The sequence below is a fragment of the Gouania willdenowi genome, unplaced genomic scaffold (assembly GCF_900634775.1).
Source record: "Gouania willdenowi unplaced genomic scaffold, fGouWil2.1 scaffold_275_arrow_ctg1, whole genome shotgun sequence".
NCBI classification, from domain to species: Eukaryota; Metazoa; Chordata; class Actinopteri; order Blenniiformes; family Gobiesocidae; genus Gouania; species Gouania willdenowi.
This window is the reverse complement of record NW_021145033.1, coordinates 848,346-859,992: the sequence shown is the minus strand read 5'-3', so window position 1 is coordinate 859,992 and position 11,647 is coordinate 848,346.

The following is an 11,647-nucleotide window of genomic DNA, read 5'->3' as shown; positions in this document are numbered from 1 at the left end:
TTCCTTTAATGAAATGAATCAAGGCAATAGGAATAGCCCTGACTACTAATGAATGTTGTTTCTGAGAACATTTATCTTTAAAATCACAATGATTGTAAATATTACCATTGTCATCCATTAAATGTATTATAGTCCCTTTTCAATCCAATCTTTAAAGAATAAAGTTTTCCTCTTGTATAAAATACAGCTGTTATTCCAGATTGTAGCTTTATGTGGACTGAAGTGGTGCTTCTAAAGCATTTTATAATATAAAAACACCTGCATATGATCATGTGATCACTTAAAGGATGAAAATCACATGATACCTATCAAGTTTTGGATTTGAAAATAAGTGAAATTTTCTGGCGCCCACTACTGGCACCCACTACAATACTGTGAACATTCCTACTAGGGCTGGTGATATGGACCAAAACACATATCTCATTATATGTTCTCTAAATGGTGAAATATGATATAAATCTAGATAATTTTATCAAATAAAGTCTAATCAGAAAGAAAATTCTGGGTTAAATTTGCTGATGCAAAATGCTACACAGTGACATTTATTAACAAACAGATGATCAATATGTGTCACTCATTAATCATCTAACTGAGCTTTACATGTTGTTCTGAGAAGTAAAAGCAGCGACTCCTAAAACTAGTATTTTGATACATAATGTAATATATATATATATATATATATATATATATATATATATATATATATATATGAAATATAGTTTTCTATATCACCTAAATAGAAAACTCGATACATCTTGAATCTCGATATATCGTCCAGCCCTAATTCCTAAATTATAAAACAGTTTAAATAAAAACATAAATGTGTATATGAAGCACATGTGTTTATTTATTATACATACAGTTCACAAACAAGTCAACACGTTGTACATTTACTGTTCATTTCACGTTGCTTGTCTTTAAGTCAGACATTAACATTTTATTTTCATTATATATTTAATTATAATTTCTCATACTCACTCATGTGGTTCTCTGGTATTCACTAATGACTTATTAGACACATTTGTTGCAGACTTTACATCTTTTTAAACTTTTTGAAAGGAGTGTATATATTTGTGGCGCTTGATTTTTCATGGTGACTTATGTCGTTCCTTCCGCTGTGGGAGACGTTAAAATCTCAGTTATTAATCTAACAGAATGTGTAACTGTGTCCCATCCTGATGGTCTTTAGGAAGATAAACACTCTGTCACATTTTACAGCGTATTTACACCAGTTCTTTGTTTTTTTCACCAGAACGTCTTCATTCATCATCTTTTTTCTGAGTTGTTTCTGGGTTAGTTGCCGCTCAGGCTCCTCTTTTAGTGCCTGCAACACTCCCAGAGCTTCCTTTCCCTCCTAAAGCCTTGTAAAGACATAAAATAGATTACATTGATTACTACCTGCCAATATAAATGTTGTTCCCATTTTAGTTGTACAAAAAAAAAAAAGAATCATAAACATATTAAAGCTGTTAGTAAAATGATATTCTATAACTAATTACATGAAAAGATCAAAAACATAAATCAAGGTTTACTTGAAATATAATGGGTAATTCAGGAAACCTTGGCTTAATGGTTTTGGATGCATTATTCTTTTTATTATGGTGTGAGTGTGTGTTTGTGTAAGTGTAAGAAATCTGTTAAATGATCTGATACATTTACTGTTTATGCTGATTTTGACTAATATATATTATGGAGCTTGTAAAAGTTCCACCAAAAACATGTTATTATTATTATTATTATTATTATTATTATTATTATTATTATTATTATTATTATTATTATCTCCACTACAGTTGAAAACCTTGAATCCAATGATGATGTAAACTAAATCACTCCTAACGGTACTGTATTGGTACAGACAATGACACTGATGGTGACAGAAGTGGCGACACAAGCACTTTAACCATAATCCTTGAGAACAATGATGACCTCAGCGAGGACAGTTTCAATGAAGGTCTGTGTTAAAAGTGGGAACAATTCCAGAGTGATGTCGTAGTTCTGATTTGTGTACATCTAAACCAGTTTAAATCTGTACTGAGACTACATTTACCTCCGTCTCATGTGCCAGAGTACATTGTACTCAGTACCAAGGAGGGAGAGAGGGACTGTATCAAGAGTCTGCCCTGTATCAAGCCTGCTCAGTGGTAAGAACTGAACAGAATTGTGTCCTAGGCAATGGATGAGCTGTGTTGCATTTATATCTGTATCTATACCAGAAACAAATCTGTGTCTGCAGGTGACAGATAGAACACATTTTTGTGGAGGTACATCTTTTAAATTGACACATGCCTTGAGATGCGTTTAAAGTCCCTGGGAAACCCAGAAATGTCATTAGTAAAATATCCCCAGACAACCCAGAGACCACATGAAAACAAAACAGGACATGTTTAAAACCAGACGTATGGTCACCATACATGTCATCATTATTTAGTAAAATGCAGTGTTATAGTTTGGTCACATGGGGGAGATTTATAAAGTTTTATTATTATGAACATATGGAATTTTGGTGTTGTTTACCATATCTACATTGAAAAAGGAACCTTGGGATGAAATATTATTGAGAAAATATTTTCCAAAAAATATCAAAATAATATTAATTCACTCAAACACATCTGTAACTTTTACACACCCAGAAACACAATATATTGACTGTAAATATGATGTCTGCAATTAAAAACTGTATATTACAATAATTAGCATATTAGCACACACTTAGCTATAATAGAGCTTTTCATCTGTAAACCCTTCTTAGAAACCAATGATCACACAATGTGTTGCCTGTTATCTCACGCTACGAGGTGACTATTGTTGGAATTGTCCCTGTATAAATAAAGTTTCATTGAATTAATATGTGACCTTTGACAAATAAACAGTGGTTGCAAATATCAAACTACTTCTGTGTAACTCTATTGTAGTCCAGTCATCACATTTATAAACTATCTTAGTCATCTAGGATCTGTGCACCCTCAGAAAATCAGCTGCTCACATTATTTTGACCTGAAATCATCTGATTTTAAACCGTTTGTAATTCTTCTCCAGTCTGCATTGACTCCTCCCACCAGAGCGTCATGTTTAAGGGAAGAAGAAAATGAAAATGGATGATTTATTATTCATTTTATTTATGAGTTAAAAAATGCAGCTATATTCTGAAAATGAAAAATTATTTCTGTTAATGGATTTTAAATTGAATTATGGTACAGATATACTTCCATAGTTTATACAGTTGACGTAGCGTTCTTATTTTCTATTACAAGTTCACAGTTGTTTTTGTTTGCAATGCCTTTGAATAAGTTGTTTTGTGCCTGACTTGGCTAGCTACGCCACAAGTTTTCCCTCAGTGTCCTTAGGTCTCACATGTTAGATGGACCTTGACCTGAGACATGTTTGAATACTTTACATTGTAGTGTTGCACAAATGTTTGATCATTTTGTTTTTGCCTTCTTCACGTGACAAATCACAGCACTTTATACAGCAGCATATTATGTGTTTTGTTCATTGCTGTTTGTTTTGCTTTAAAAAAAAGTCTTAAATTGTTTTAAATTTGACATAAAAAGTGTGCAGCAACCACTGTTTCTGGTGTACGGTTCATACTGTTAATAAATGTTGATGGTACTCATTCTCCTGGTTGTGATTCTGATAAGATGTTTATTCTAACAACAAAAACTGGTTTTAAGGTTTTGGTTTTAGTTTTAATATAGATTTAGGTTTATTTCAAGATGAGTCAACTTGTATCAAGAAAGAGCTTAATCATTTTTCAATAATGCTGAGTCATTTTTTACTTAGATTAGTTGTTTTCTTCTTGTTCCGAAGCTTTAATTTGCATAAATTAAAAATGCAAAACATTTTTTAACAAGAATTATTTGTTTATATTCAGTATATTTCACTTGTTATTGTGTTGTAGGAAGTTTGATTTCAAGTAATTTAATCTAATAATCATCCATTTCTGCTTATTTTAACCCTTTAGAATACTTGTCTTGCTAACCACGACATTAATTCTAATTAAATTCAGTACATCTACACGTCTGCTATATGTTGTCACCACTAAAATGTAGTATTTTTTTTCTAGATCATCACCAACTCAGGTTGATCCAGGCTGATTAAAACCATCCCATCTGAGCTGGGACATGAACTGATCCATTTATTCACACATTAGTTTTTCTAATGTCTTTAAACACTTTTATTGATACACACAGACCTGGTCAGAGCAGGTTACACTCCCAGTTAGGATCATGGAAAATAACATTTGCTCTTTAGACTTCTTTTAGACCTGTGTCCTGGGTATGATGGGTTTACGAGGGGAACAGTACTCAGCCATGTTGGGAAGTCCAGAAATCACACAGCATCTCACGCAATTATATTCGCTGTGGTCCATGCCAGAAAATACCACAGACCAAGTATTTGTAGTGTAGTCATAGCACTCAACAATTCTGTTTCGTCTTCTACAAGAGACAACAAAGATCTTCTTGTTCATCACTGCAATGTCAAAGTTCCAGTGTCTGTGGACCATTTCAGGGACATCGTACCAGGTGTTGGTCACTGGGTCATAAGCCTCAGCAGAACTCAGATCTCTGGACCCATCGCTTCCTCCAACTGCAAAAATGTGGCCCTTATATGCAACGACTCCAAGTTTATACCGAAGTGTTCCCATAGGAGTGATCAGTGTCCACTGGTTGGTGTCTGGGTTGTAATACTCAGCAGTATTCAGTACTCTATTACTCTGTCCTCCACATATGTAAATCTTGTTGTTCAGTGTGGTGCAGCTGGCGTCTCTCCTCTCTTCATTCATTGATGCAATGAACGTCCACTCGTTGATGTTGGGCTGGTAGCGTTCAGCAATTCTCAGTGAGATAACATGATCATCCCTGCAGCCTCCCATAGCGTAGATGCATCCCTTTAGCACGGTAACACTCATTAAGTACCGTGACTCCTGCATTGGTGACATCTCCTGCCAAGTGTGTGTGACTAGGTTATACCTCCACACTCTGTTAGAGGGGTCGGTCCATCTTAAACCACCACCCACAATGTAGAAACATCTACCAAGGAAGACAGTGCTGTAGAGGTCTAAGTGAGTCATGGGATTCTCCAGACTGAATCGAGTGTGAACTGTGATCCAGCTGTTAGTTCTGTAGTCAAAGGCCTCTATGGCCTTAGAATATAATCTAAACATCAGTAAGACGGCGTTTGGCAAACGACGGCAAAACAAGGTGTTGTTGATCCCAGACTCAGAGCAGAGTAACGAAGGTTGAGACATGACTTTAAGGATATCAGAGACCAACAGGTGGGACTCAGGGTTGGTTTTTACCACATCATTGTTAAGCATATTGTCTGTGATGTAACTTTTGTCCATCAGCCCCAGTCGTACCTTTGGTAACAGAGTAGAAATGGCTCCCTGTCGTTCCTCAGGCATGTGGTTTATCCACCTTAAAACACTTTGATAAACTGTGATCTCCCAGGTCACAGTAAGGTCATCCTGACCCAGGATATCAGCCAGCTCCTGCACCGCAAGCTGCAAAAACTCTTCACAGTGTGAAACCTCCTCAAAATTCTCACAGATAAAGTCAAAGGCCTCATTCTTCAGTTGAAGCAAAATGGGAAAATAACAGGCATTTGTAAACTGCCACAGCCCAATGCAGTTTTTTGGGCAGAGACGATCCTTCAGAAATTCAAAGCATGGTTGTTCCAGACTCTTTACATTGAACTGATGCACTTCCATCATTAGATCAAAAATATTGCTGTTGTCAGAAATATAATAAGTAAAGTCACTGAGTCCAAGGAGTTTGTGAAATGTTCTGACAATGAAGATCATGTGAAGGTCCAAGCATTATAGAACTTCAAAGATCAAAGCATTTTCGAACCTAGAAGATCAAAGCATTTTAGAACCGAAAGCTTCCATTACTTCCAAACAGAATGTTACCATAGTTACCAGCAAAAGAGCTTTGCTGAGTGTTGTTAAGTTGACAATTTGTTATATTCTTAAGTAAAGTCACTGAGTCTAAGGAGTTTGTAGGTTATTGTGTCGCTCTCTCTGAAGGTTTTCCCTCATTAAAGAATACTCAATCTGCTGCTGAGTCCTTTGATGTGTGATCAGCTCCTGATGATGTCATCAGCAGAGTGTGTGATGATGTCACAATGAAATTCACACTGACATTCCTTTTGCTGGCTCCTGATTGGTGGATGGTGTTCTTTTTTTTTGTCCAGTAGCCAAATAGGGTGTGTTTCAGCTCTGCATCCTCACTTGAACTTCAGGAAATGCTAATATTCTAGTTTATTATTAGTTTACACTGAGCCTACAGTTTGAAGCATGCAGACAGTTGAGATCAGATGTCTGCTGTAATGTTTTTTCTTGTTTGAACTGGGTGTGTTAATTAAAATGATCATGTGTAGGGTTTCCTTTGGTCATTCATTTCAACACAATTTTGCATTGTACGGTACAATGAATGTACCTGTCTCTAAAAAGGACTTGGAGATAATACTCCTGTTTGACTTTTTACACCTTCATTTTAACAAACTACCAAACTGTGCAACATACAGGGAACCAAACAATTAAATGTTAACCTTGTAACGACTCATTTGGTCTCAGAGTCAAGTAGGAGTAACATGACCAGTTAGAATGGTGTAAAAACCAAACAACGTAGTTATTAATTTACCAAATGGAGCAATAAACCAAATTAGTGGAAACAATGACAATACTTTGTAGGGGAAAAAAAACAACTAAAAATTACACCTAGAAACTCAACGAAGAAATGTAGAAGGTGCAAAGTACTACACTAACGGTCAAACAGAAACACACTGCAAAGGAAATTGGATTAAAATGAAAAGCTCTAACAATCAAAGGGGAGTTGGTTATGATCAGAGCAGTTAGTGTTACTGGATCCTCAGTGGAAACTGGTTCATGTCCTCACTGAACCACTGAACTACTGACACACTGCAGTCAGTTAACAATAATCAGCACAAACATTAGGTTCGGGCGGTCTCTCTTTTTTCCTCCAAGCTCAGGTCCTCTACCAGAGGCCTGGGAGCTTGAGGGTTCTGCGCAGTATCTTTGCTGTTCCTAGAACTGCACTTTTCTGGACCGAGATGTCTGATGTATTTCCTGGGATCTGCTGGAGCCACTCCTCCAGTTTGGGGGTCACTGCCCCGAGTGCCCCAATGACCACGGGCACCACTGATGCCTTCACCCTCCAGGTTTTCTCCAACTCTTCTCTGAGCCCCTGGTATTTCTCTAGTTTCTCGTGTTCCTTTTTCCTGATGTTGAAGTCGCTTGGTATTGCTATGTCGACCACAACGGCTTTCCTCTGCTCTTTGTCCACCACCACAATGTCTGGTTGGTTCTCCATTACCATTCTGTCCGTCTGTATCTGGAAGTCCCACAGGATCTTGGCTCGGTCATTCTCTACCACCTTTGGAGGTGTTTCCCACTTTGACCTTGGGGTTTCCAGCCCATACTCTGCACAGATGTTCCTGTACACTATACACAGTGTCCTATTGTCTGAGACATTCACTCATATATATATATATATATATATATATATATATATATATATATATATATATATATATATATATATATATTAGGGATGCGCAATGTCACTGGCCCTGTGGATGAGTCTGTTGGCATCTGCGACCCTCAGTCTGCTCCCCCAGCAAACAACAGCGTAGAGGATCACACTCGCCACCACTGATTCATAAAACATCCTCAGCATTTTCCTGCAGATGTTGAAGGACCTCAGCCATCTCAGAAAATAGAGGCGGCTTTGGTCCTTCCTGTAGAGGGAGTCAGTGTTCCTCCCCCAGTCCAGTTTATTGTCAATCACCACAAAGACACATTGAAATATAAGAAAATACCATCAATATGGCAGCTCAGACTGAGTTGGTAAGGCTCGGACCCTTTCTTAAAAAGGTAAGTCTTTAAGTGCTTTTCAGAAGAATCTACAGAGAGGAAGGAGAGAGGAAGCCCACTGCTCCTCCATGGTGGGTTACAGTGCTGGCCCTAACCTCTCCCATGCCCTAGGCCAGATTTTCTTATAGTGCCCCCTTATATGCAGTTTTTTTTTATTCCAAGTAATTGATTTTTACATTATTGTTATATTATTATTATCAGGATCATTTCTAACACTTGCATAGTGGTCTTCAATATATCCACAAAGAGGCTTTATAGAAGGAGAAAACATGAGCAAAATTACTTTTTTGACATTTTATTTAATTTTGATGAAAGGGTTTCACATACACATATAAGAACACAGACAAGTAAATAAAAGCCAATTTAAATATCTTAGTGACAGGTTAAAAATAAATAAATAAATAAATAAATAAATATTAATATTATTAGAGTAAGGCTTTGCACAAAAACAAGATACAAATAAATGATAGATAGATAGTGGTGGGTTGGCTCATCAAGTATTCTTTTTAATCTAAATACTTATGACTAAAATATTTTACTATTTTGTGAAAAGATGCAAAACGTCCAGATTTAAGCATGGAAGGTCCAGTTGACAGAATGTTATATATGTCACTCACATGTACTACCCAAAACAATGTTTGACTGTTTGACCTACATAAAGATATTACATTAAAAAAGAAGAAAAACACTCATTTTCTTAATACTCTGTGTCTTATTTTCTCTAATGAAGCACGTTATTCATACATACTGTATATCTGTGTAGAGTCAAATGTGGTGATCAATCAATTCAACAATGTTGGCCCCAAATGAAGTGAAGCAAAGCAGATGAGAAAGTGTTTTATTTCTATTAACAACAGGCTGAGAGGAAACTTTGGTCCATGTGTAACACAGCAGTGATGGTTACAGCATTCATCCTCTGCTTCAGTGGATCAATCACATCTGAAATGAAAAAACTACAAAGACACACATTTATTTTATTTTATTTCTAGAATTATCTTTTGATAATGTTTGTTGTTGTGAGGATTAGTGACACAATGTGACAATATACAGTTATTTAAGTTTGTTTTGTGTGTGGTGTTATGATTTGAAAAATTATAATTAAAACATTTTAAAAATACATTTTAATCAGTTTTTTTTTTTTTTAATCATAAATTATTAGACATTTCAGAGGACTCCATTTTAATTCCAGGTGACCCCACATGGGGTCACGACCCCAAGGTTAAAAAACACTGCATTACATTATAGTGTACAGGAGTAGGGGGTACATGGCCTCAGGTTAAATGTTTGAAGGGGTTCGGACTGTGAAAAGTTTAGGAACCACTGCACTAGAACAATTGTTTACAGGAATTTAGTGAACAAATTAAGGAAAACAGATATTTTTTTTTACTGACTACAATTCTCCATCATATTATATCATTGTCCATCAATAAAACAGAAGTTGTACCATTAGTAATTACTCCTCTAATAAATGTGTAAATGTAGAACAGTGTCTTCCTCTTTGTGGAACACAGAGTTGTTGTGTCCTTAAGTCCCTATTCTCCACTATTGGGTGGTGTTTTCACTGGTAATATTACAGTAAATAGAACTAGTGGGGATTACACACTGCTATCAGGGTAGCTGATACCTCACTGTCACATTATTTATCTTATTTTTTACTACTGTAATGTGTCTGTATCTAATCCTTATTTTTAACAGCCTTTTACTTAATTATGTACTTTTAAAACATTTATTCTTTCTTTCTTCTTGTTCAACATTTATCCTTTTTATTTGTAATATTTGTTGAGCGGCTGTAACGTAAGTAATTTCTCCCTGGGATAAATAAAGGACTTCTGATTCTGATTCTGGTTAATATTATTACCTGTGACAATGTTATTTGAGATATTTACAAATCCTGTTATAACTAGTCAGAACAAAATTTTAAACTTTTTACTTATATGTTAACATTTCTGGAAGACTATTCTATTCTAATATTTATTATATGTCAGATATATATGTAAATCAATTAGCAAATCAATTGCTAAAGATGAATAAATTAAGGCAAAACTAAATTACATTGGGTGTTACACTGAGCCAAACAGTGATGTTTATGTAAAAATAACTAATTATTTATTGTAATAAAGACAACAATATTCTTAAGGCGTAGGCTAGTGTTTGATACATTTATAATGTCTACTGAATACAGAAAAAGACGATTTACATGGTAAACTCTGCTTTCAGTTCATTAAAGATAAGAACAATAGATTTTTAGTGTTTTAAGACAAACTAACATCAACTACTGCACAAAACAAGACATAAACACAAGCTCACTGGGGACATCTACTGGTGAGATTTAGAGATATAACTTTAGTTGGAAGTTGTACAACTATTTAACAGTTGTAGTTAAGATGTGGAAATTGATTCAGGGATTTTTTTGTTGTTGCATTGTTTGCACAAGTAAATTATTATATTTTTTTACCTGTTTATTTTTCATTTATCATAAAGTGTTACATTTAAGATAAAACAATATAAACTTTATTTGTCCCACAAAGAGGAAATTTACAGTGTTTTAGCAGCTGTAGATAAATAAACAAGGTAATAAACAATAGGAGATATTTACACACACATGGTCCTGTACACAGTACAGTGAGAAAGAGGAAAGATAATGGTGCATGAAGGAACATTACACAATAAAAATAATACAAAATTTAATTCTAAAATTGTCTTTTTCTAATATGTTTATCTAAAGTCTAAGTTTAGTTTTTTATTTCAAATTTTTGAAGGTGAGTACAAACATGACAACAGTATAATGTACATTATAGTGAATTATTTTCCTTTTTAAAAAGCTGCATTTATTACACTTTGATCGACATAATTCAATAATTATTACTGTTTTTTTTGTTTTCCAAAAAGTGCTTACATAAGTATCTTCAGTTATTATTTTTATTTGTATTTTTTTTACCCTTTTGAAATGTCCAGTTTACAAACCAGAACAAATAAAGATACTTGATGGTAGACTACATTAACTGTCACTTTTAATCTTAAAGTACATATTAATACAAGAGCACATCTCAAACAAATACATAACAATTATAATGTAGTTGATAATATAAAATTAAAAAAAAAAAAAACATTTTCCTGATATGTTACAGTGAGAAAAACACAGTTGGAGGATGTGGACACCTCTCACTTGCACAGGTACAATAATCTTATTATTATCCTGCTGTGTGAGTGTGTGTGACCCAGGCTTTGTGTTGGCCAGCAGGTTGTGGGTTTGAGTCCAGCTCACAGCAAGGAGCACATCTAGTGACTCTGTTAAAATACACCAGAAATATCTATATAGAGGTACAGGTGACACTGTCTATGATATTTCACTATTGCTTTTTGCATCTTTTCCTTTGTGTGAGGGAGTGTAAAAATTGTCCCCTGCCTTTGAGCAGCTAGCGCTCTACCATTTGAGCTAATTCCCCTCTCACTGAGAGGATTGGGAGTTGATGAAGTAGGTGAGTGTAGCTGCTCAACAGAACAAGAGTATTTAGTTACTTTGAAGGAGTAAACCAGGAACGCTGGTCAACACAGTGAAACTGTTCTTCCTGATGGACAAGCTTTTCCTACATGTTGGTGGATTCTGAAGAGAATTCTTCTTCTTCTAATCGTCAAATCATCTTCTTACAGAACATTCTAAGAACTGTTCATAATCTATTAGAAAAACCTTTTTACTGTGTTTTTCTTTCTAAAAGATGTATGTGTTCTTTGTGGTTATCATGACCT